This window comes from Miscanthus floridulus, unplaced genomic scaffold, assembly GCF_019320115.1.
Source record: "Miscanthus floridulus cultivar M001 unplaced genomic scaffold, ASM1932011v1 fs_767_2_3, whole genome shotgun sequence".
NCBI classification, from domain to species: domain Eukaryota; kingdom Viridiplantae; phylum Streptophyta; class Magnoliopsida; order Poales; family Poaceae; genus Miscanthus; species Miscanthus floridulus.
This window is the reverse complement of record NW_027097239.1, coordinates 108,001-113,357: the sequence shown is the minus strand read 5'-3', so window position 1 is coordinate 113,357 and position 5,357 is coordinate 108,001. Positions and strand designations below refer to the sequence as shown.

At 39.9% G+C, this 5,357-nt stretch overlaps 1 non-coding gene across 1 annotated transcript; it reads left to right on the top strand.

Moving 5' to 3' along the window:
- Window positions 1-552: 552 nt before the first annotated feature.
- On the top strand, window positions 553-662 carry LOC136533006 (small nucleolar RNA R71). The gene has a single exon (XR_010778358.1). It is a non-coding gene; the product is annotated as a small nucleolar RNA R71 (small nucleolar RNA).
- The last annotated feature ends 4,695 nt before the right edge of the window (window positions 663-5,357 follow it).

Here is a 5,357-nt window from a genome sequence, read left to right as displayed (position 1 = left end):
ATTGGTAGCTACCTTCTTAGATAATCCTTCCATAAGTCTAGATTGACCAGCAATTAATTCTCCCAAGGGTGGTTGATTGAAATTATTAAAATTATTACCTTGGTAGTTTGGACCTCTGTTGTTGGTTCCTTCCTTGATTCTATTGAGGATGAGAGTAATTTTTGTTGTTAACAAAGTTCAGATCCTCTTGGGTTTTAGGATAGTTGTTTCCTAAATGCCTAGTGCTTCCACACTCTTCACATGTCATGCAGGGAATCATGAATGTTCATGACTTCTTTCTTCTTATTGGCTCTGTCTTCGAGCTTCTTCATCGGTAGGTCCATCTTGCCAGATAGCATATCTACCTCCTTGAGTTGATACATACCTCCACCCCTCTTGTGGGTCTGAACTTGTTTTTCATTTCAACCTTGGTTGGAGGCCATTTTCTCCACAAGAGTGGTCGCAGCTGGAAGTGTAAGTGACAAGAATGCACCTCCAGCAGCAGCATCCATAGTCCCATGGGTACTATTAGTCAGCCCATGGTACAAAGTCTGCATGAGTATCCAATTCTATATCCCATGATGAGGACATTCTGATATATAGTCTTGAAAGCGTTCCCTATGCCTTAGGGATAGATTCATCATATTGTTGCTAAAAACTTGAAATTCTCCCACGCAGAGCATTGGTCTTGCCTAGTGGGAAAGAACTTTGCTAGGAAGAAAGTGGAGCAGTTATCCCATATAGTGTTTCTATCTTTGTTGGCGTAGAACCACTGCTTTGCCTTCCCCAAAAGTGAAAATGGGAAGAGGCAAAGTAGTATGGCATCCTGGGTTACTCCTTTGATGGTGAAGGTGTTGTAGATCTCTAGGAAGTGTTGGAGATGTGCACTTGCATCTTCATGTGCCTTTCCACAAAACTAGTTTGCTTGCACCATGTTGATGAGAGCTAGCTTGAGCTCGAATTCATTGTCTCCCACATTGTTTGTGGGTCCAGTACGAATGTTGGCCATAGTTGAAGCAGAGAATTCACGAAGAGTCCTATTAGCCATGGCTTCAAATTCTAGTGTTAAGCTTCACCTTATATGGTTGTCTTCTGACTTTAAAGCTAAAACTTTTTTGAGTTTAGCTTTAGTTCTCCTGATTAATGCTTCTAGATCTTCAACATAGTTTATCGGAAGGTCAAAACCGGTCATACATTACCCAACATAAGATATGAAAAGTAGACAAAACAAGGGTAACTCTGCTTGAGCAGAGGTCATTGGTTATCTTGATCACATCAATAAGTATAAGTTTATCAATACTTCCTTTATTTAGCTACCTTCCCCGATAATGGCATCAAAAATGCTTGTTGACATTTCTTAGCGTTGCTACTAAGAATGAAGTTTAAATCCTAACCCCTAGCAACAGCCCAGAAATGCTTATTGGTGTTTATTAATGTGTCACTTGGTTGAAGTACTTAGCCACCTATTATAAACATATATCTCCTAACTTTACTAGGTTGTCATCCCTAGTGATGATACCTAGAGATATGTGTTGGTACTACATAGTATTACTACTTGAATAACACTAAGCAGATCTTTATTAAAGTATGTGACTATATAAATCTATGAATAAAGAGTATCCACAAGCGCACATATAATATAAAATTGTAGCATTTTACCTGAGAGTATTCTAGGTATCGTTATTTATATTTTTACCACTAGAAAGGTCTAGCATGGACATGTATTGATAACTTATATTATTGAAGGAGAAGTAAACTATAACAAATACTCTACTCACAATAGGGATAAGTCATAAGATAAAATATGTATATATGATAAGTAATGATAATGATAAGTCACGTAGAGCACTCCTTTCTATGGCATTAGCATGGTGAGGTAGAATATTAGAGGAATAATTCCTAGGTCATTCTTAATTACAAGTCAAAGCATACATTTGATTAGTGCAATTACACCTATTAATCATGGCTAAGATCATCATCATATCTACATAGAAGGGATATTACTAAGGAAGATTGAGGGTAGAGCTCATTCTACCTTCGTAATCGGACCCCATGTGCGCCTATATTCGGGGAGTGGACTACAAAGGACTCAATGGGAGTGTCACAACCACGATCTACCACAAGACCCAGAATATAGGGTGTATCCGTAGGTAAACAACATATAAGCACCATGCTTACATAATGTCGACCACCCACCCATGGTACCTTAGAGTGAGCGCTATATGAACTTATGCATAAACATAACGGTAAACTAGCTATACTAAGCATATAATCATAGTAGATGATGAACATCATAATGAAGAACATGAATAAGATGAATATTGAGATTGTCATAACAATTGTAACTAGCATATAAAAATAATGGAGAAACAAAAGAGAGAGGGGTACAAAGTTTATACCGAACCACACTCTTGACAAGATCAAGAATCCAAGCGAAGTCCTGCTTGCCTCCCTCTAGATCTATCCTAACTAGCTATGCTATGGAGGAGGAGGAGCTCTGAGGAGATTAGGGTTTCTGTCTTCAAATGACTTGATGACTTATGATTCCTAGGGGAGGCAAGGGCTAGATTATATAGCCCTAAGGGTCCAGAGTGAGCCCTTGGATCAAACTGACTTAAGCAACAGCCTAGATGCATCCTCAAAGTTAGTGGGAGACCACCATACAAAGCTGGCTGACAGGTGGGACCAGGGGGCATGCGGCCCCACCTGTTAGGGGGTGGCCCTCCACTTCGGTGATGTGGCTTTTGGACCCTTCTAGAGTCTTCCCACATAGGTACCACGACATAACTCTATATTTTCCTTTGATGATTAGGTCCTCCTTAGCGGTTTTCTGATTAAACCATGCTAGAAACATAGATTCATCAAAACTTGTGGAATTTATTAGTTTAAATTCCTAAACCTTCATTGGTGATTATATTTATGCCCTTATGCATGTTTAATTTATGGTTTAAGTTGGTTGTTAACTACCGTCAACACCCATCACACATAATTGTGATACAGACAATAAATTGTAACTTAATGAATCAACATCTAAAACATTAGAAATTGAATGATCTTGAGTTATAGAGATTTTACAGACACCAAGCACTTCTCCTTTTGAATTATCCCCAAATACTATGTTTTCACTTGGACCATCCATTTGGGCATAAGATGAGAACATACTCTTCTCTCCGGTCATATGATTTGTACATCGACTATCAAGCACCCAACTTGATCCACCGGAGGAGTATGCCTGCAAAACAAGTTAGTTCCTTCTTTTAGGTCCCCAATTAGCATTGGGGCCTTGAGTGTTAGCCACTAGAATCATAGGAACCCATAGAGATCTTTTCACATATATGTTGGGCTCATTTCCAACATACGTAGCAACAACTTTACCAAGGTTGTTGCGTCTCAACACATAGCTAGAGGACATTCTCTCATGGGGTGCATGGGTCTTGGGTTTGTAAGCATACTTGTACCTCTTGGGTATAATTGGGTTCTCCTTGACCTACAGATGAGTGTTAGATTCTTTAGGAGCTTGCTATCATGGTCGAGGTTGTGCCTTGGTCTTGTTGGTGCCACTATTCTGCCAGACCCTAAAACCTCCATGTTTTGGTGTGGAGCTTCCAGGGCACCAAACCTCTGTATTTCTATGTGGAGCCTCTGCGGTTTACACTGGCTGCACCTCACCAATGGTCTCCTTCTCGAACCTGATACAAGATACTCCATTCACCATCTTCCTTTCACCGGTCTTGCCACCCTTCTTGTGGCCTAGGCCATCTTTGATGAAAGGATGTCTTCCTTGAATGAACTTGGGCTTATTGCTTGCATCATCCATGCACCCCTAGCTATGATATTATTGAGTCTTGCAATTTCCTTCTTCATAGCTTCCAAATTAGCAAGGTTAGTAGCACAAGCTTCTAAATCAACATTGTAGCATCTATCACAACCCTTGCTAGTAGATGCATTAGAGATCTCACTTGCCTTCATAGGATGTGAGGTTCTATCCCAAAGGATTCTAAATTGCTCTTCAAGCTCCTCATTTCTTGTCTTGAGGGCATTGTTCTTTTCTTGAAGAGTATTTAGATCATCCTTTAGGGTAGCTATGACACTTTCCGCTTGGTCAACTTCCAAACGTAAAGTTTCAACCTCGCTTCTTTTCGATGCAAGAGCTTTCTTGTAAGTAACATAGAGTTTCTCTTGTTTGGCAAGAGTAGCTTGAGTTCTCTCTAATTCATCTACCACTTTGGCTATGAAGTTCTTATATTTTTTATCCATTTTACTTACCAAGTTGTTTACTTCATCATCACTAGATTCATCACTAGAGTCTATGTTGGATTCATCACTAGATAGAGGAGAGGGTTTAGGCTTGGATTTTGGGTTTACCTTTTCTCCTTTGCCCATGAGACAAAAGAGTGTAGATCTCTCCTCATCATCGGTCAAGTTGGTGAAGAGCTTTGGTGAAGAAGAATGCTTCTTTATAGCAATTGTTGCAACTTTCTTTGTTTCTTCTTCACTTGAGCTATCATTATTTGAATCCCATTCATGACCAATATGAGCTTGACCTGAATAGTTCTTCTTCTTGTGTTGGGTCTTGTCATCTTTCCTGTAGTGCTTCTTCTTCTTGTCTTTCTTGTCCTCTTTGTTCTCAAAAGGACAATCGGCAATGAAATGCTCCGTGCTTCCATAATTGTAGCATTTCCTCTTTTGCTTGTTGGGAAATCTCCTCTTCACAAACTTGTACCCTTCTCTTTTCAACCCCTTCTTGTACTTCCTCATGAACAAAGCAACATCACCAATCTCACCGGAAGACACTTCATCATCTTCATCATCACCTAAGTGACTTGATGAATCAACTTTCTCAACCTTGCTTGATCTTGATCTTGGCGGCTTGCTTGAGGTGAAGGCCTTGTTTGATTTGTTTGCCTTGAGAGCCACCTCCTTTTCCTTCAAGTTCTCCATCTTTGCTTCTAGCTCTCCAAACTTCTTCCTCTGTTGTATCTCCATCTCCATGAGCTCATGAGTGAGTATTCTTTCAAGGACATCACTAGCGGTGAACTCTTCAAATCTCTTTGTCTCTCTAATCAATGTTACAAGAGTTGGGTTTCTTGGTGCAAATGCTTCTAACATCACTTTTACAACATGATGATCATCCAAGTCATCCCCACCCAAGCCTCTAATCTTACCAACTATCACCATCAATCTATCAAACATCTCTTGAGGGCCTTCTCCATCCTTGATGACAAACCTATTGAGTTGAGCCATCAATAGATCAATCTTGGACTTCTTTACCTTACTAACCCCTTCATGTGCAAGGTGAAGAGTGTCCCAAATCTCCTTAGCAATCTCCAAACCAATCACTTTGTTGTATTCTTCCAGGCTCAATACACTTAGAAGAG